The sequence below is a fragment of the Myxocyprinus asiaticus genome, chromosome 19 (genome assembly GCF_019703515.2).
Source record: "Myxocyprinus asiaticus isolate MX2 ecotype Aquarium Trade chromosome 19, UBuf_Myxa_2, whole genome shotgun sequence".
In the NCBI taxonomy this organism is placed as follows: domain Eukaryota; kingdom Metazoa; phylum Chordata; class Actinopteri; order Cypriniformes; family Catostomidae; genus Myxocyprinus; species Myxocyprinus asiaticus.
The window spans coordinates 373,276-394,080 of NC_059362.1; the positions used below are offsets into that span (position 1 = coordinate 373,276).

At 45.6% G+C, this 20,805-nt stretch overlaps 1 protein-coding gene across 2 annotated transcripts in view; it reads left to right on the forward strand.

Annotated features, from left to right (window-relative positions):
* Positions 1 to 20,805, forward strand: part of LOC127410276 (leucine-rich repeat and fibronectin type-III domain-containing protein 2-like) — a 110,117-nt gene that overhangs the window by 1,296 nt on the left and 88,016 nt on the right. The window lies entirely within an intron of this gene.

The window sequence follows — 20,805 nt, forward strand, 5'->3', positions numbered from 1 at the left end:
CTATGACTCTCGAGCCTGCTCAAATTTCTGCCGCGCCTTGGAGCGCAAATCACCTATTTTCCATTCAGTTCGACCCAAATCATTATCAATGGACATGTTATTTACTCTAGCCTTGTTCTTCTTGAAGAAGAGAAAAAACTTGGTAACTTTTGTTTGTACCATCTGTTGCCTGAACCGCATAGCCGTGCCATGTTTGATACCTGTCACGTCACGCCCCTCGTCCGATGTGCTAACACTGTTGCTAACTCAAAATCTAATTTTTCCAACAAGAGCTTACTGTTGCTGGCAAACATGAGAAGTGATTGGATTAAGTGAATTATCTCAGGAATTATTAAATAATATCTGGATTAACACTGCATTTATATCTAGCCAGCAATCTGTTACCCAGTGTGTTATTGAGAGTAGGCAACAATCATTAAAAATGAATAATATAATAATAATAATAATAATAATAATTGTCAGTAGCTTCCAATATCCTCATAAAACTGTAAAACAAAAAGTAGTGTTGACAAGTTCGTTGACTTTAATAAGATTAATGTAGTTTTCCGGTGTAGCACCTCTTGCTTGCCACTGTTGGGCAAATTTCATAATTTCATAATTGACACCCTTTCAATTCATGAGTTGGCATTTGAATGAAATTGGCCACGCCCCACAGGATGTTGAATTTGAATTAGAATGCCAGACAGAGGAATTTACTGATGTGCAATTCATAGAAATAGTCAAACAGATTAATTTAATTTATTCAACACAAGTTTTGGGTGTTAAACACATTTTTTTAAATATATATTTATGTCAAAATAATTCCATGAAATTATGTCTGCCCCTGGACATCATAATGTACAAATGAATCCTGTACTGTATCCTGTAGCTTGCAGCAGCAACATATGCAGATGAGCTGAAGATAATCACATGTAATTGCTTTGAGAGGAACAGTTCTCTGCAGAAAGACACAGATTATACAGCAAACAGAGGGAGGGGGTGTAATATATGAGTCACAAACTGCCTCTGCATGTCATCTGTGCCTCTACTGGTCACCTCAATTCAATAGGCCATGTGAAAGCATCATCCATTGGTGGGATTACAGCATTACCCCATGGGTTCATACAGTGGATTGTAATGAATTTTAAACTGTGCCATCTAGTTGCAGCTTTAAAAGAAAATAACTGTCCTCAATGAAATGGTCATTATTTATAAAAAATAAATAAAAATATCCTGGACAGTGGGCAGTGGAACCAGCTTTTTGTCAGAAAAGTAGCCTGAACGTATTTCCATCTGCAACTCATTAATTTTGGATTCAACACAGATTTGAATCTGACTCGTCGCCATAGGCCTAGTATTTGCTACAATAGCTGAGTTGCCATCCACAGATTTTCATATTGCGATATCACAAAAATAATGCAGGATGGAAACACCAAGATGTGAATAAAATCTCCAAAAATGTGCAAAAATGTATAAGCTTGCTTGAGGTGGATTCATTTTTTTATTTGATATGAAGGTATGAACATAAATTATGATGGAAACAAGTCAAGTTATTTTATTTATAATTTGCACAGCTTACACAGGGTACACTGGGCACTGAAATGCTTGGGACAAGGCTCAGGTCACAGAAACAAAGACAGTGCAGGACAATTTAACACAGGCAAATAGCACAGACATAGAAGTAAATATAGGGAATGCAGATGCAGAGAGGTATTCGTAAAAAGATAGTACTGGGTGAGGAGTAGGGGTGGGATCCCATTATTAAACAATGACCATAGATAAGTAAGAGTGTGGATTAATTGTCATTGCAGTGCAAACATTAATGTAGTGCAAAAGCAATTATAGAGTGATACAGTAAACTGCTTCTGATACAGATGGACTCAGATGGTGAGAATAGCAGTTAGTAAGTAATAGTAAGTTAGAAGACTGAAGAAGAGAATGCAGTAATACAAATCAAATCAAATCAAATCAAATCACTTTATTGTCACACAGCCATATACACAAGTGCAATGGTGTGTGAAATTCTTGGGTGCAGTTCCAATCAACATAGCAGTCGTGACAGTGATGATACATATAATACATAGACAATAATAAATACACTATGCATTATGAATATTCAATATGCAGAATAAATACACTGAAAAGTGGTGGAGTGCAGAGTGAAGGTAGCTAGTGGCTGTTGAATAGTTTGATAGCTTGTGGAAACTGTTTTTTAATCTAGTTGTTCGTGACTGAATACTCCTGAAGTGTCTGCCAGATGGCAGTGATACAAACAAATTGTGAGCTGGGTGGATGCAGTCTTTTGTATATATATATATATATATATATATATATATATATATATATATATATATATATATATAAGCGTATTTTAATGCAGTTATCGTATTTACAATAACAACAAAAAACTTCCAGTGGTATTTTTTAAGATAGATCTAAATTGCACCAAATCAATTCATCCATGTTGTACATTGTTTTCATTCTTAATCATTTGGTTATTGTTGCTGTCCAACAAGATATATTGTACTGTAATTCTTCCAAACATAGTTGTACAGAACAGATTATTCAAAGCCTTCAGCATGCAAGTCAGTGATGCTCATGTTTTTCCCAGATATTAAATTATCAAAAAATACATAAAAATGACATTTACACAAAACTAGTACTTGAATACACCTCTTCTATTATGGCCATATTTTAAATTTCTGAGCTCAAAGTCATTTATTCTGCGGCTTAAAGTAAAAAATGTCATGGGTTGAAACCGTCCAGAAACAATAATATATATATATATATATATATATATTTTTTTTTTTTTTTTTTTTTTTTAAAAAGCCAGTCACAATAATAGCTAACATTCTTGAAAAAAGAAATGTTGGCATGAGTAGTGCAGAATAATCTTTTATTAATATTTCAAAAATATATATATATATGTTTTTTTTAAATTTGATTATTATTTTTTTTTTTTGTGATTAACCTTTTTTTATTGATTCATATATTAAACAAAGAACAGCAAAACATATACAAACAGAATCAATATTTAACACCCACTAATACCCCCCCCCCCAACAACACACCAGTGGTCACACATGATTATAGACACACAAAAGACAACAAAACAAAATATAATAATCACACAAATTAACCACTACACCTCTCTCTCCACTGCCCCTCCCCGAGAGCCCTCCAAAAACACTAGATATTTGCCCCATTTCCCCACAAACAAGTCCAAATTCACCAGTCTTATAGATGACCCTTCCTCAAAAGCCGCCACCATCCCCATCTTCGAGCACCACTCCTGAAATGGGGGCGCTCCAGCCAACTTCCATCCCCTTAAAACTATTTGTCTGGCGATCATGACGCTGGTTAGGACCCAACTCTTTATGTGCCTATTCTCCACATCGATGACCGCCCCATTGCCCAAAACACAGAGTCTGGGGCAAAATGAAATTTGATTGCCCAATACATCAAACATAAAACTCTGAACTTTCAGCCAAATCTCTTGGATATTAACACATGACCAAAAGACATGGGTTGTGTCTCCATGTTCTGATTGACATTGCCAGCAGGTGGGTGTGTCTTCAAGACCAAGCCTATACAATCTAGAGGGGGTCCAATAAAATCAGTGTAAAATCTTGAATTGTATAAGGCACACCCTTGAATCTCTAGATGCAGACTTGATGTTTTTTTAAAATCCTAGCCCACACTCCTTCCTCCAATACCAAGTTGAAATCTTTCTCCCATAATCTTTTGATAGAAGTTAAAGCTCCATCCCCCAGACTCTGAATTAGCAGGGAGTAATACACAGATGCCTCATGACCTTTTCCAGAAGCAGTAATCACCACTCCCGGAGTATCTGCCACTTTAGGGGGGTGTATGCTACTCCCAAAAATAGTACAGAGCAAATGATACAGCTGTAAATGCCTAAAAAACTGAGATCTGGGAATCCTAAAATGTTGAACCATATTTTCAAAAGATCTAAACACTCCACTCTCATATAAGTCACCGAGCGTATTAACCTCCCTCACAATCCTCTCTGACCAGCAGAAAGGGGACTTATTAATACGTAATTTTGGATTCAGCCAAATGCTCGAGGCAACATTTAAATAAATGTCCGAATTAAACACTCTGGACACTTTTGTCCATACCACGTGCAAATGCGAGATAATGGGGTGTGACTTAACTTCTCCGGTTAGTTTAATAGAAAGGCTTTGCAATGGCAAAATAGGGGCAAGAACTTCCTGTTCATTACAGAACCAGGGAGGGGCTCTCTCAGGTGGAAGCGACCAATGAGCCAAATGTCTGAGACTGAATGAATAATAATAAAACAAAATCTTGGGTAGGCCTAGCCCACCTTTGTTAATCGGCCTATGTAACTTATTGAAAATGAAGGACTTTGCTATGCTATTAAATTGCTTGAAATAAGAGAGGGGGACATCTACAGGGAGAGATTGTAGCAGGTAGTTGAATTCTGGAATACATTTTAATAACATTAACCTTCCCAATCATAGATAAATGTAATGAAGCCCACCTGCCCACATCGTTCGAAAACCTTTTTATTAAGGGGTCAAAATTAACTCTAACTAAATCACACAAATTTGCTGGGAATAAAATGCCCAAATATTTAATGCCCTCTTTGGGCCGCTGGAAGGCGCCTGGCTGAAAAGCCGTTACTGGGCAGTACGCCGTCAGAGCCATAGCTTCGGATTTAGACCAATTGACTCTGTATCCTGAGAACTTAGGAAAGGAATGAATAATTCTGTGGAGGCAAGGCATAGATCCAGTGGGGTCGGAGATGAATAATATAATATAATAAAATATCATCTGCGTAAAGAAAAAGCTTATGCGCCATACCTCCCGCCACCACCCCTGGAAAATCATCTTCCTTTCTTATCGCAGCTGCTAATGGTTCCAGGGCAAGACAGAACAATAATGGGGAAAGAGGGCAACCCTAACGGGTGCCCCTGTCCAGAGTAAAAAAATCTGAAATTAGTCCATTTGTTTGTACCGCTGCTACAGGGTGTCTATTAAGTAACTTAATCCATCCAATAAAAGTATTCCCGAACACATATATTTCCAAAATCTTAAAAAGATAATCCCTGCTTTGTCCCCCGACTCAAAGTATGACTGTCTTGCCGTGAATAGCCAAAACTCCACCTTCCGCGACATATTTTTTATAGATCTTGAAGGGATGTTGCATGTCGCTGGCACCCCTTGTGATATAATATTGGGAGGAAACTTTAATCTATTGATGGACTCAGTCCTTGATCATAGTGAAGCAGAAGTGTGCAAGCCCCCTAGAGCAACAGTGATGCTTCACAGGATGTGTAAATATCTGGGTCTTACAGATATTTGGAGACTTTTGAACCCAACTGGTAGGGACTATACATTTTTTTTATCAGTTCATAAGATTTATTCTAGAATAGATTTTTTTTTTTTTATATCTAAGTCCCTCAATTCATCTGTTGTTGATTGCTCAATTGGAAACATCTTAGTCTCAGATCACGCCCTGGTGTGTTTAGAGGTGTTGCCACATACAGAGAAAAACAAATCATTTAGTTGGCGCTTTAATGTATCCGTTTTGCAAAATCCTGAATTCCAACAAATGTTAAAGGCTGAAATCAATGTTTATATGGAGACCAACTGGTCCTCAGTATCCTCTGTGGGTGTGGGTTGGGAGGCACTTAAGGTGGCTCTTAGAGGCCGGATTATACAATATGCCTCATTCACCAAAAAATCCAAAGCACAAGAACTCGTAAAATTGGAAGGGAATATTAAAAGTGCAGAGGCAGAGCTAAAGCGCCGCTACGAGCCACTCACATCCCAGGCGACCTCAACACCGCAGCAGACGCGCTGTCACGTCAGGTTACCCTCAGGGAAGAGTGGAGACTCCACCCTCAGGTGGTCCAGTTGGAGTCGATTCGGTTGAGCACAGGTAGACCTGTTTGCTTCCCGGGAATCCTCCCACTGCCTGCTTTGGTACGCCCTGACCGAGGCACCCCTCGGTATAGATGCGCTGGCACACAGCTGGCCCCCTGGACTACGCAAATACGCATTTCCCCAAGTGAGCCTACTTGCACAGACCCTGTGCAAGGTCAGGGAGGACGAGGAGCAGATCATCCTAGTAGCACCCTACTGGCCCACCCAGATGTGGTTCTGGGATCTCACGCTCTTCGCGACAGCCCCCCAGCGAATTCCCCTGAGGAAGGACCTTCTTTCTCAGGGACAGGGCATCTGGCACCCATGACCAGACCTCTGGAATCTCCACATCTAGCCCTTGGATGGGATGCAGAAGACCTAAGTGGCCTACCACCCGCGGTGGTAGACACGATCACTAAGACTAGGGCTCCCTCTACAAGGCGCCTGTATGCCTTGAAGTGGCATCTGTTTGCTAAGTGGTGTTCTTCCCGACGCGAAGACCCCCAAAGATGCGCAGTCGGATTGGTGCTTTCCTTCCTGCAGGAGAGGCTGAAGGGGCAGCTGTCCCCCTCCACCTTGAAGGTGTATGTAGCCACTATTTCGGTTCATCATGATGCAGTAGATGGTAAGTACTTGGCGAAGCATGATTTGATCATCAGGTTCCTGAGAGGCGCTAGGAGGTTGAATCCCTCCAGACCGTGCCTCGTCCCCTCGTGGGACCTCTCTGTAGTCCTTCGGGGTCTACAGGGAGCTCCCTTTGAGCCCTTGGAGTCAGCTGAGCTTAAGGCACTCTCTTTGAAGACTGCCCTCCTGACTGCGCTCACTTCCATCAAGAGGGTAGGGGACCTGCAGGCGTTCTCTGTCAGCGAATCGTGCCTGGAGTTCGGTCCGGGCTGCTCTCACGTGATCCTGATACCCCAACCGGGTTATGTGCCCAAGGTTCCCACAACCCCTTTTAGGGATCAGGTGGTGAAACTGCAAGCGCTGCCCCAGGAGGAGGCAGACCCAGCCTTGATGTTGCTGTGTCCGGTGCAAGCTTTACGCATCTATTTGGATCATACGCAGGGATTTAGAAGCTCTGAGCAGCTCTTTGTCTGCTTTGATGGACAGCGGAAAGGAAGCGCTGTCTCCAAACAGAGGATCGCCCACTGGGTCATTGACGCCATCGCGATGGCATATCAGGCTCAGGATATGCCACCCCCTGCGGGGTTACGAGCCCACTCTACCAGGAGTGTGGCGGCCTCCTGGGCCCTGGCCACCTCTTTGGCAGACATCTGCAGAGCAGCGGCTGGGCAGCACCCAACACCTTTGCAAGGTTCTGCAATCTCCGGGTTGAGCCGGTCTCATCCCGTGTATTGGCAGGCACGAGCAGGTAAGTTCTGGGACAGCTGGCTGGGTGTACCGCTTGTGCATAGTGCCTTTCCCCTCCCTTGAGGTGAAGACATGCGCTCTTGACTCCCAGTCATGTTCACAGACTGTGATCCCTGGATGACTTTCCTCCTTAGCCCTCTGGCAGTTGAGTTTGTGGAGAAACTTGCTGCTGGCCTAGTACGTGTGCTAATAAGGCCCTGTACTGAGGTAAATGCTCCAGATGTGCTGGTTCCCTGAAGGTGACCCCATGTGATATCTTCCGCAAAATCGTTTCCCTGTCAGTAAACGGCGTCTTCCTTGGGCAGAGGCCCCTCTGCCCCGGTCGCCATGATTTGTAGAAACTCCTCCCCCTTCGGGTAGGACCTACCATGGGACCTCTCCACATGACACACTTCCGACAAGACTCGGTAAGACCATGTGACATATTCCACTCAAAATACCCCCCCCCCCTTTTTGGGTGGGGTGTGGTCTCCACGGTGTCTTCCCCTTGGGAGGGACACCTCCCGACGTAGACACTTATGGCTCCCAGTCGGTTAACAAATTCCACTCTTTTTGGGGAGAAAAAAAGAGGAAAAGAGGCCTCAGCTGGGCTAACCTGTCCCTATTGTTGGGAAGTCGACTTGTTCCTGAATAACTGTTCGATGCTCATAAGAGCATTGGGGGAGGTTACGTGACGGCCTGGTGCGCTGGCTACGAGGCACACAGAGGTCTGCCCCTCACGCACTGCCAGTTCACGTAACACAGTTCAGATAGTTGTGGCGTTTTGTATAGGGACCCCTAGTGTCAGTAAATCGACACAACGTCGAGTGAGTGACAGATAGGGAACGTCATGGTTACTTTCATAACTTCCGTTCCATGATGGAGGGAACGAGACGTTGTTTCCCTCCTGCCACAATGCTGAACTACCCACTGAAATGGCCGGGACCTGGTCTTGGCTCCTCAGCACAAAACCTGAATGAGTGGTTGCATACCAGCTCCTTTTATACCATGCAAATTCCACTCGCCAATTCCCACTGGCCTTTTTTTAAAAAGCAGAGGTGTTTGGGGCTCCCAATAGTGACCCCTAGTGTCACTACATTGACACAATGTCTCGTTCCCTCCATCAAGGAACGGAGGTTACGAAAGTAACCATAATGTTTTTAACTGCCCCATCTTTTAATAACAGTTCCTCTGTAAAACTTGAATGGAGTTATGACTGGTTCACACGCAATCCACGAAAAAACATGCAGTCCACGCTGAAATATGCTGAAGACACATCCACATCCAGTTTCCAATACCATCCTGCACTGAAATCGCTGGAACACCTCTAAACAGTCAGACGTCCATGTAGCGCACATTTTCATACACCAATAACTAAAAATAGCACAGATGTGTGAAAGAATGTGTCCATGATGCGTTTGTGCTCAAAACAGCAAGAGGCAGCAGCTGAATGACAGAGAATTGATTCTCCTCTTCAGAGTTGTAACTTGACACTGCATCTTTTAAAAATGGCCCGAGATATGTATCAAGTGGTCAAAGACATCTGTCTGTGCATGTTTAAATACAAAAATAATTAAAAATAGTCCAGATTGGTCCCCTTTGGTGCTCAGGAACAGTAGGCATTGTTTGTCCTTCACTCTCAGTTTACAAACTGAAACACCAGTGGGCAGGGCCAAGGGTGCGATGATATAAAAGTAGTTAATGTTTTTGAGCTGTAGTGGCAGTCATGAATTAAGTGATGTGATGTAGGGTATTCACCGAAGTGGTAGTTGCAGCTTGGTTGCAATAAATGCTTTTATTTCACTGGGGATTAAGTTTTGAGTTCTGAAATTTACAGAATGTTTTTATAGTAGAAAAACGTCTTATATGTCAAAATATCAAGGAAAATTTGATTTCTCATTACATGACCTCTTTAAACATATTAAAACGTATTCAGTTATATCCATGTTACTTAGTTGTATAGTCTCAAAATCAAATGCAAGGAAGAAGCTTGTACACAATGTCCATTGAAAAAAATCTTAAAGATTATTTATTCAGAGGCCAATAAGTGCAAAAAGTGCTCACTGCAAAAAAGACAAAACATTTTCGATTTACATTGTCATCAGTGTCCAAGTCAAGGCAGCGCACCTGATCCCATTTAAAGCTCAGAGTAAATTGTTTACTATAAATCTTCAAGTTGACGCTTTCACAATTACAAAAATAAGTGTCATGGACCCGTGTTGTAATTTTATACATGGCATACCAATAGACACAAACACATGTGAAAATACATTAGAGAGTACAGAGGATCAACATAATAAAAACAGATTTCCTCAATGTAGGCATATATTATATCAGGATACAATCACGTACATCAACTGCATAAAAGGTTTACAGGCTATCACAACATTTCAGTAAGCATATTGTAAACTCCGAAACATTTCATTAAAAGATATTTTATATAATTTACACATCTATCATGATCGTGATCATGAAGATCAAATGTTACGAGAAATAAGGAGCATAAAACAAACTTTCACTTTGTCACTTTGACTGTGATGAGAGAAGGACCAAAGCTCTATCAAAGTTTTTTCATGAGACATTAGTCATGTTTCCATCCAAATTCCGTATGTAATTTATGCTAAAAATCGGAATATCTCAAAAACAATTTGCAAATAAAGTTTCCATCCCATGTGTTTAAGAGAACAAAACTGTCCCTTCTGGGAAAATTGGCACAAAATGGAAGTTGTAACCACTGGATGGAAAAATGACTAGAGTCTTGAATTGAAAGCAGCAGCTGTAACAGTTGGTCTTCAAGGGAAGTATGCAGTTACACACTTTTGACCTTTTTTCCCATTCGCTAACTTTTAGTCACAGTCCTCAGACTAGTTTATCACAGAGTCACAGGAGTTTATAAAATACTAAAATTCACATTTCTAATACAGGATTACATGTCTGTGGCAGTCTTAATTCATATGTAATTCCCCTCAGTTTGTCATCTAAAGACAGATAAAGAGTATTAGCATAAGCATTAGGTTTTATCCCCGCTATCTCAGAGTAATACTGACAACAGTTTGACTAAATGATGTTCTTGTATCAGTCTGGCTGGGTTAGAGGAAAATTCAGAGTTATTTACATCTTAATGTCTGTGGACAGCATCTGTGGCATGATGTTGATTACCACAGAAATTATTTAAACTCATGCCTAGCGGAACCTTAGCGAACTGGCGAACTTGCATTCTGTGAAAAAAATTTTACTATATGCAGTGATGGGTGGATTACTTGTGAATTGTAATCAGGTACTGATTACAAATTATATGAAAAAATGCAATCAGTAACATAATCTCATAGATTACATTTTTGAGGTAATCTAATCTGATTACTTTTGGATTACTTTCAACCTAATTCTATTGTATTTTATGTTACATGCATTTGAGTAGGATAATCATTTTAACATAAAAGTACAAAGAGGAAGAAAATGTAAACAGAACATTAACTTAAATCAGTATAACTAATTAAACGAGCTTAATGTGTGTGTTTTAGAAAACTTGACTTTCTTAATTCAGTCAACTTCATTCTAATTTAATTCAAATTTAATATAGAAGTTCAATTACTTATATGGTTTTCATCAGTGATATTAAATGATAATATAAGTAGTTAGGGCTATCCCATTGTCAGAGGTAAAATAAACTGTCATTTGATGGTAAATCAAATACACCGCCTGGTGTATATGTCCTCGAGGGAGGGAAGCTCACCTCCGATGATGTGTCTGGCAGTTCGCACCACCCTTTGCAGTGCTTTGCAGTTGTGGGCGGTGCTATTGCCGTACCAGGTGGAGATGCAGCCAGTCAGGATGCTCTCCACAGTGCAGGTGTAGAACCGTGTGAGGATGTGGTGGTTCATTCCAAACTTCCTCAGCCATCTCAGGAAGAAGAGGCGCTGATGAGCCTTCTTCACAACGACTTCAGTGTGGATGGACCATGTGAGTTCCTCAGAGATGTGGACACCCAGGAACTTGAAGCTGCTGACTCTCTCCACTGGTGCTCCATTGATGGTGATGGGACTGTGTTCTCTGTCTTTTCTTCTGAAGTCCACCACAAGCTCCTTTGTCTTACTGACGTTGAGGGAGAGGTTGTGCTCCTGACACCAGTGTGTCAGAGTGTGCACCTCCTCTCTGTAGGCTGTTTCATCATTGTCAGTGATCAGACCTACCACCGTCGTGTCATCAGCAAACTTAATGATGGCATTGGAGCTATGTGTTGCCACACAGTCATGTGTGTACAGGGAATACAGGAGTGGGCTGAGAACACAGCCCTGTGGGGCTCCAGTGTTGAGGGTCAGTGAGGAGGAGATGTTGCTGCCTATTCTAACCACCTGGCGTCTGCTTGACAGGAGGTCCAGGATCCAGCTGCACAGCGAGCTGTTTAAGCCCAGAGCCCGGAGTTTCTCATCAAGCTTGGAGGGCACTATGGTGTTGAATGCTGAGCTGTAGTCTACAAACAGCATTCTCACATAAGTGTTCTTTTTTCCAGGTGGGAGAGAGCAGTGTGTATTGTAGATGCAATGGCATCATCAGTGGAGCGGTTGTTTCGGTAAGCAAACTGCAGTGGGTCAAGAGAGAGAGGCAATACAGAGCAGATGTAATCTCTGATTAGTCTCTCAAAGCATTTGCTGATGATGGGGGTCAGAGCAACAGGACGCCAGTCATTTAAGCAAGTTATTTTTGATTGTTTTGGAACAGGCACAATGGTGGATGTTTTAAAGCATGTGGGGACTATAGACAAAGAGAGGGAAAGGTTGAAAATGTCTGTAAAAACACCAGCCAGCTGGTTCGCGCACGCTCTGATGACACGGCCCGGAATGCCGTCTGGGCCCGCGGCTTTGCGGATATTCACCCGTCGGAAGGATCGGGTTACATCCACTACAGAGACGGAGAGTGAACTAACCTCTGTAGCTTTAGCCGCGAGAGCTCTCTCCGTGAGGGCGGTGTTATTTCCCTCGAAACGAGCATAAAAAGTATTTAGCTCATCCGGGAGAGAGGCAGCGGTGTTCATGGCGGAGTTTTTATTCCCTTTAAAGTCCGTGATGATGTTAATTCCCTGCCACATGCTTCTAGAGTTGGTGGTGTTAAACTGTCCTTCAATCTTGCTCCTGTACTGGCGTTTTGCGGTTCTGATAGTTTTTCGGAGGGCATAACTGGCTGCATCAGTGTGGAGTGGCATGAAACAACTCACAAACTACAGGACTCCTACCCCCAACCCTGTAGGGAATAAACAACTGGCTGATGACCTGAATGTGTTCTACTGCAGATTTGAAAGGCCCAATCTCACACCCCACACCCACACTGACCTTCAATTCACACAAACACCAACACCTCCTGCAACCCCCCTCCTCCCCCCTCCTGCTACTCAACCTGCACTTAAGATCTGTGAAGATGATGTGAGCCGCATCTTTCGGAAACAAAAGACGAGGAAGGCTTCAGGCCCAGATGGTGTCTCACCAGCATGTCTCCAGTCCTGTGCTAACCAGCTGGCCCCCATCTTAACACATATCTTCAATAGATCACTGGAGCAGTGTGAAGTCCCATGCTGCTTCAAATGCTCAATCATTATTCTTGTCCCAAAGAAACCAAAAATCACAGGACTTACCTAAAGACCTGTCACCCTGATGTCTGTGGTCATGAAATCATTTGAGAAACTGCTGTTGGCCCACCTGAAGAACATCACTGGACCCTTTCTAGATCCCCTTCAATTTGCTTATCGAGCAAACAGGTTTGTGGATGATGCAGTCAACATAGGATTACATCATATCCTGCAACATCTGGACAGACCAGGGACATATGCAAGGATCCTTTTTTTGGACTTCAGTTTGGCTTTCAACACCATCATCCCAGCTATACTCCAGAATAAATTACACCAACTCTCTGTTCCCATGTCTATCTGTCAGTGGATTGCCAGCTTTCTGACAGACAGGCAGCAGCTTGTGAGACAGGGGAAACTCACTTCTAGCACCTGTACAATCAGCACTGGTGCCCCCCAGGGATGTGTGCTCTCCCCACTACTCTTCTCCCTCTACACCAATGACTGCATCGCCAAGGACCCCTCTGTCAAGCTCCTGAAGTTTGCAGACGACACTACTGTCATCGGCCTCATGAGATGACGATGAGTCCGCATACAGAAGGGAGGTTGAACAGCTGGCTGTCTGGTGCAGTCAAAACAACCTTGAGCTGAACACGCTCAAAACGGTGGAGATCATTGTGGATTTAGGAGAAACACCCCAAAACTGACCCCCCTCACCATTCAGGTTCCTGGGCACTACCATCTCACAGGACCTGAAGTGGGAAACCCACATTGACTCCATTGTGAAAAAGGCCCAGCAGAGGTTGTACTTCCTTCACCAGCTGAGGAAATTCAACCTGCCACAGGCGCTGCTGATACAGTTTTACTCAGCAGTCGTTGAGTCTGTCCTCTGCGCTTCAATAACTGTCTGGTTTGGTTCAGCTACGAAATCAGACATCAGAAGACTACAAAGGACAGTTTGGACAGCTGAGAGGATTATTGGTTGCCCACTGCCCCTCCTTCAAGAACTATATACTTCCAGAGTGAGGAAAAAGGCTGGAAAAATCACTCTGGACCCCACTTACCCTGCCCACTACCTTTTTGAACTGTTGCCTTCTGGCCGATGCTTCAGAGCTCTGAGCACCAGAACGGTCAGGCACAGGAACAGTTTTTTACCCTCAGGCTATCCATCTCATGAACAGTTAAATTGCCCCATTGAGCAATAACTGCAAAACACAGTTTAGTCTTTCTTATATTTATCCTACACATCCAACTCTTCTGCCATTTCATTCATCTGAAAAAAAAGAATAAAAATCACTGTACATAACAGATTTGTATTTGCACTGTACATAACAGATTGTATTAGATTTGCACTACCCATGTGTATGCGTGTATGTATGTGTGTGTTTGTATGTATGTGTATCATTCTTTTTTATTTTTTATTATTATCTATGTCTTGCTGCTGTTTTGTATTGTTTTTGTATTGTTGTACACTGGAAGCTCCTGTCACCAAGACAAATTCCTTGTATGTGTAAGCATACTTGGCAATAAAGCTGATTCTGATTCTGATTCTGATGACAGAGGCAGCAGCTGAATGAAAGAGAATTCTCCCTTTTAGAGTTGCAACTTGACATTGCATCTTTCAAAAGCGGCGAGATACATGACAGCGAGATACATGACAAAGAGTCTGTGTAGTTCATGTTTATATACAAAACAGTCCAGATGGGTCCTCTTTGGTGTTCAGGAATAGTTAGCCACACAAGGCATACTCCCTCGAACTGCGCGCCAGTGGGCGGGGCCAAGGGTGCGATGATGCATATCGTGGGATGTGTAAATACAAATGAGCAATGTTTTGTGATGTCAAGAACAGACAGATTTCAAAACGAGATGTTTCAGCAGGTTGACAAATATAAATGCTCTTTTTAGACTGGGGAGTAAGTTTTGAGTTCTGAAACTTACAGTATGTTTTTATAGTACAGTTACCTCTTATATGTCTAAATGTCAAGGAAAATTAGATTCTCCATTTCATGACCCCTTTTATTATACATAGGCCATAAAAAGCTTAATTTGGTTAATATTAAATATAGAGAATTGTAACGGAGCCAATTCTCTGTCATTTCAAATCAAGAGTCCTCGGTGTGTTTCAAGCTTGTTTAGTGTTAATAGTCCCATGTTATGCACCCTGTCTTCTTTTTTATTATTATTGGGATTTTGGTTGAAAGCTGGGATTTTATTCATTTTGGACTCAATGTTTGTGCTGACCAAGAAATGTTAAAACATTCTATGAATCAATGATAGCATGCGTCGTGGCCAAGGGGCTAGGATGCCAGACCGCCCTTCCCCTCATACTTGCCAGGGAAGACAGGCCGCCACACATGCGGCAGCTGTGCCCCGCCTACTTCCTACATCCTACGCAGTCTCCTACCTTCACTGAGCCCCTTTTCACAGCAAGAACGCCAGATCCCCCCTTTCTTTTGTACACAATTTCCCTATGGACACTTTATTTGCCCTTTCCTTTTATTATTATTTCAAATAAACGCCTCTCTGAGGCCTGATGCCACACCCACTGTGTCTGTCTCTTGCTCATCGATTTTATACAACAGTTCTAGAAACAAGAAGTTAATATCAAGTAACTTAATTAACTGTAGACACAATATGGCCAGTTTACTTTTGCTCCAAAAGAAACCAATGCAGTATCAACCATAGAAACTGGAATATTGGCTTAATCTGGTAATGGCATTCAGGTTTATGCATTCACATGCTGTTTAAATAATCGCTTAGATAAATATTCTGATGCATGTAACCACAGTCATTGAATATCTCTGCACTATCACTCGAATCACTCGTGCAAGATCTCTGTTTACTTTCATGTCTGGTTTATTCCTCATTTACGTTTTGCTGGTACACAAATCCTTTTGAAATATGGCTTTATAAAGGAAGATGGATATCGATTGGCTTTGCAGACAGTGAAATCACATCCAGCCTTTATTAATATTTCCGTCTGCTTTGATCACCCTCATTAATGCAAGATTGCTCCATGCTTTACTGATAATTACTTAAAATTCTTTTGACACTGCAAGAAAAGTGCTTTTATGAAACAGAAAACATCTGATAAAGAGAAAAAGATGTTGGAATTGTGTTTGAAACACTCTCGCTCTCACTGGCCTAAACACATCTGAATTCAGCCAAAGCTGGTTTGCTAGTCTTAGCTGGTCTCGGCTCATCCCTCCTTTTCTTTAAAAAAAAAGCAAAAATCTGTGTTACAGTGAGACACTTACAATGGAATTCAATGGGGTCAATCTGTTAAAGTTAAAATAATTTTTTCAAGTATAGACACAAGACATATACGATATGTGTGTTAACATGATTTTAGCGTGATAAAATTGCTTAATAACCCATTCTGTGTAAAGTTATATCTAATATTGCAACTTTGTTACCATGATGATGTAATGCCGGAGAACATCATGGTTACTGGTGTAACCTCCGTTCCCTGATGGAGGGAACGAGACGTTGGTGTCGATGTAGTGACACTAGGGGTCACTCTTGGGAGCCCGAGACACCTCTGGTCTTTGATAAAAGGCCAGTGAAAATTGGCAAGTGGTATTTGCATGCCACTCCCCCGGACATATGGGCATAAAAGGAGCTGGTACGCAACCACTCATTCAGGTTTTACGCTGAGGAGCCAATATAAGGTCTGGCCATTTCAGCGGGTAGTTCAGCGTTGTGGCAGGAGGGACTAACGTCTCGTTCCCTCCATCAGGGAACGGAGGTACACCAGTAAACATGACGTTCCCTATCTGTCACTCACTCGAAGTTGGTGTCGATGTAGTGACACTAGGGGTCCCTATACAAAATGCCACAAGGCTGAATGGTGTTACGTGAACTGGCAGTGTGTGGTGGGCAGACTTGCTGCGTGCCTCATAGCCAGCACACCAGGTTGACACGTAACCTCCCCCAACACAGTTATGAGTGTCGAACGGCCCTTTTTGGGGACAAGTCGACTACCCAAAGATAGAGACAGGCTTAACCCAGTCGTGGCCTCTTTTCCCCTTCTCTTTTTCCACTCCCTAAAAAAGAAGGGGGATTATCCGACTGGGCCGCCAGGTCTAGTCGGGGGGTGTCCCTCCCAAGGGGAAGACACCGCGGAGACCACACCTCGCCCCAAGAGAGGGGGGGATATTTAAGTGGAAAAATATGTCACATGGTCTTTCCAACCATGTGGAGAGCCTTCAAGGTAGATCCTGCCCAATGGGGGAGGAGTTACTACAAACATGGAGACGGGGGCAGAGGGGCTCTGCCCAAGGAAGACGCAGTTTGCCAGCATGGAAACGAACTAGCGGAAGATATAGATCGCATGGGGTTTAGCCTCACAGGGAACCACCACATGCGGAGCACCTACCCCAGAACAGGGCTCTTAGTTAGCGCGTGTACTGGGCCAGCAGTGAGTCTCTCCGAAAACTCGACTGCCACAGGGCTCGGAGGAAGTCAACCAGGGAACACATTTTTTGAACACTACTGGGGAACGAGGCTCGGTCTGGAGGGATTCAGCCTCCTGGCGCCTCTTAGGAACCTGATGATCGGGTCGTGCTTCCCTAAGGACTTACCGTCAACTGCGTCGTGGTGTGCTGCTATGGCAGCAACGTACACCTTCAAGGTGGAAGGGGACAGCCTCCCTTCCAGCCTCTCCTGCAGGAAGGAAAGCACTGATCCGACTGCGCATCTCTGGGGGTCTTCGTGTCAAGAAGAACACCACTTAGCGAATAGACGCCACTTAAAGGCATACAGGCGCCTCGTAGAGGGGGCCCTAGCCTGAGTGATCGTGTCTACCACTGCGGGTGGTAGGCCACTTAGGTCTTCCGCGTCCCGTCCAGGGACCAAACATGGAGATTCCAGAGGTCTGGGCGCGGGTGCCAGAGGGTGCCCCGTCCCTGAGAAAGAAGGTCCTTCCTCAGGGGAATTCGCCAGGGGGGAGCTGTCGCGAGGAGCGTGAGGTCCGAGAACCACGTCTGGGTGGGCCAGTAGGGTGCTACCAGGATGACCTGCTCCTTGTCCTCCCTGACCTTGTACAGTGTCTGTGCAAGCAAGCTCACTGGGGGAAATGCATATTTGCGTAGTCCAGGGGGGCCAGCTGTGTGCCAGCATGTCTATGCAGAGGGGAGCCTCGGTGAGGGCGTACCAGAGCGGGCAGTGGGAGGATTCTTGGGAGGCGAACAGGTCCACCTGTGCCCGACCGAATCGACTCCAAATCAGCTGGACCACTTGAGGGTGGAGTCTCCACTCTCCCCTGAGGGAAACCTGCCATGACAGCGCATCCGCTGTAGTGTTGAGGTTGCCCGGGATGTGAGTGGCTCGCAGCGACTTGAGGTGCTGCCGACTCCGGAGGAGGAGACGGCGGGCGAGTTGTGACATACGGCGAGAGCGCAGACCGCCTTGGCAGTTGACATATGCTACCGCTGCCGTGCTGTCCGCCCGAACTAGCACGTGCTTGTCCTGGATCAACGGCCGGAACCTCCGCAGAGCGAGCAGAATTGCCAGTAACTCGAGGCAGTTGATGTGCCAACGCAGTCGCAGACCCATCCAGAAGCCAGCGGTTGCGTGCCCATTGCAAACAGCACCCCAGCCCATTTTGGAGGCGTCTGTCGTGACCACGACGCGCCTGGAGACAAGTTCTAGGGGAACACCTGCTCGTAGAAACGAGAGGTCGTTCCAAGGGCTGAAAAGATGGTGACAGACCGACGTAATGGCCACACGGTGTGTCCCGTGGCGCCATGCCCGTCTCATGACTCGAGTCTGGAGCCAGTGCTGAAGCAGCCTTATATGCATCAACCCGAGCGGGGTGGCCACCGCCGAGGATGCCATATGCCCCAGGAGCCTCTGAAAAAGTATCAGTGGAACCGCTGTTTTCTGTTTGAATGCCTTCAAACAGGCCAGCACTGACTGGGTGCGCTCATTCATAAGGCATGCCATCAAGGAGACTGAGTCCTACTCCAAACCGAGAAAAGAGATGCTCTGAACTGGGAGGAGCTTGCTCTTTTCCCAGTTGACCCGAAGCCCTGGTCGGCTGAGGTGTGAGAGCACCAGGTCCCTGTGTGCGCATAACACGTCTCGAGAGTGAGCTAAGATTAGCCAGTCGTCGAGATAGTTGAGAATGCGAATGCCCACCTCCCTTAACGGGGCAAGGGCAGCCTCTGCGATCTTCGTAAAGACGCAAGGAGACAGGGACAGGCCGAAAGGGAGGACTTAGTACTGATACGCCTGACCCTCGAACGCGAACCGCAGGAAGGGTCTGTGTCGAGGAAGGATCGAGACGTGAAAGTATGCATCCTTCAGGTCTACCAACGCGAACCAATCTTGATGCCAGACGCTCACTAGAATGCGTCTTTGCATCAGCATCTTGAACGGGAGTCTGTGTAAAGCCAGGTTCAGTACTCGCAGGTCCAAGATTGGCCGCAACCCACCGCCTTTATTCGGTACGATGAAGTAGGGGCTGTAAAACCCTTTCTTCATCTCGGCTGGAGGGACAGGTTCTATCGCGCCCTTCCGTAGGAGGGTAGTGATCTCCGCGCGCAAGGTGACAGCGTTTTCGCCCTTGACCAAGGTGAAGTGAATACCGCTGAACCTGGGCGGGCGCCTGGCAAACTGAATCGCGTAGCCGAGTCGGACGGTCCAGACCAGCCACCGCGATGGATTGGAAAGCGCAAGCCATGCGTCCAAATTCCGCACGAGGGGGACCAAGGGGACAACGTCATCGGACGTACCGGCAGGTGGGGCCTCGCGGTGGGGTGGAGCGCGAGGTGCCACAGCACGTCGTGGCCGTGCTTAGTCTAGGGACATCAAAGCACTTACCTGGCTCCTTGTGACCACCCCCGGAGCAGCCTGAGACGGAGGAGGAAGAGGCCTGTCCTCGTAACCCGTGGAGGCTGCCACATCGGGGACGGCTGTGGGCCACAGCTGGGTGCTCAGGGGAGGAAAGGGCACTGCTGGAGCACCAATCCTGCAAGAGAAAGCCTTTGGACGGTAGTCGTGGTGACGACCGTACACACCGGGTATGTGTCCCAGGAAGGAAGGAAGCCGCTCTTTTGCTGAACTGTTGGGTACCGCAGCCACTTGGGCGTGCGGCAAAATCAAACAAAAAGGCAAGAAAAGATTTTCCACCCGGCCCTCCACTGGGGGATGGAGTGGTCTTTCTACCAGCTCCACGTGAGTGGGTTCCCTCGTCCCTGGGTTGCCAGTCTCAGGGGCGCTTCGAGGACCTCCGTGGGTTCTTCGGCGCCGGCTGTGAGACGGGTGGCATCGGCTTCCTGCGGTGGGCTCCACGCCGGGGCCGGGCCAGAGAGGCGGGCTGCGGCGGAGCCAGCGCAGTCACCACAGGGGGACGCCCTTGGTGACGAGCAGACGAGGTGCGGGATCTTGAGCCGCGCCAGGGCAGGATGTGTCGGATTGCTTCCATCTGCTGCTTTACCGTCGAGAACTGCTGGGCAAAGTCCTCAACGGTGTCGCTGAAGAGGCCCGCCTGGGAAATGGGGGCAGCAAGGAACCGTGTCTTGTCGGCCTCGCCCATCTCGACCAGGTTGAGCCACAGGTGGCACTCCTGGACCACTAGTGTGGCCATCGTCCGCCCGAGAGACCGCGCCGTGACCTTCGTCGCCCGGAGGGCGAGGTCTGTCGCCGAGCACAGTTCCTGCATCAAATCTGGGGCAGAACTACCCTCGTGCAGTTCTTTCAGCGCCTTGGCTTGGTGGACCTGCAGGAGAGCCATGGCGTGCAGGGCAGAGGCGGCTTGTCCAGCAGCGCTGTAGGCCTTAGCCGTCAGGGACGACGTGAGCCTACAGGGCTTGGACGGGAGCTTAGGGCATCCACGCCAGGTGGCAATGCTCTGCGGGCATAAGTGCACCGCGAGCACCTTATCCACCGGGGGAATCACCGTATAGCCCCTGGCCACCATGCCATCGAGGGTAGTGAGAGCGGGGGAACTGCGGAGTCAGGGCCGGGCAGTAAAAGGTGCCTCCCATGACTTCGTCAGCTCC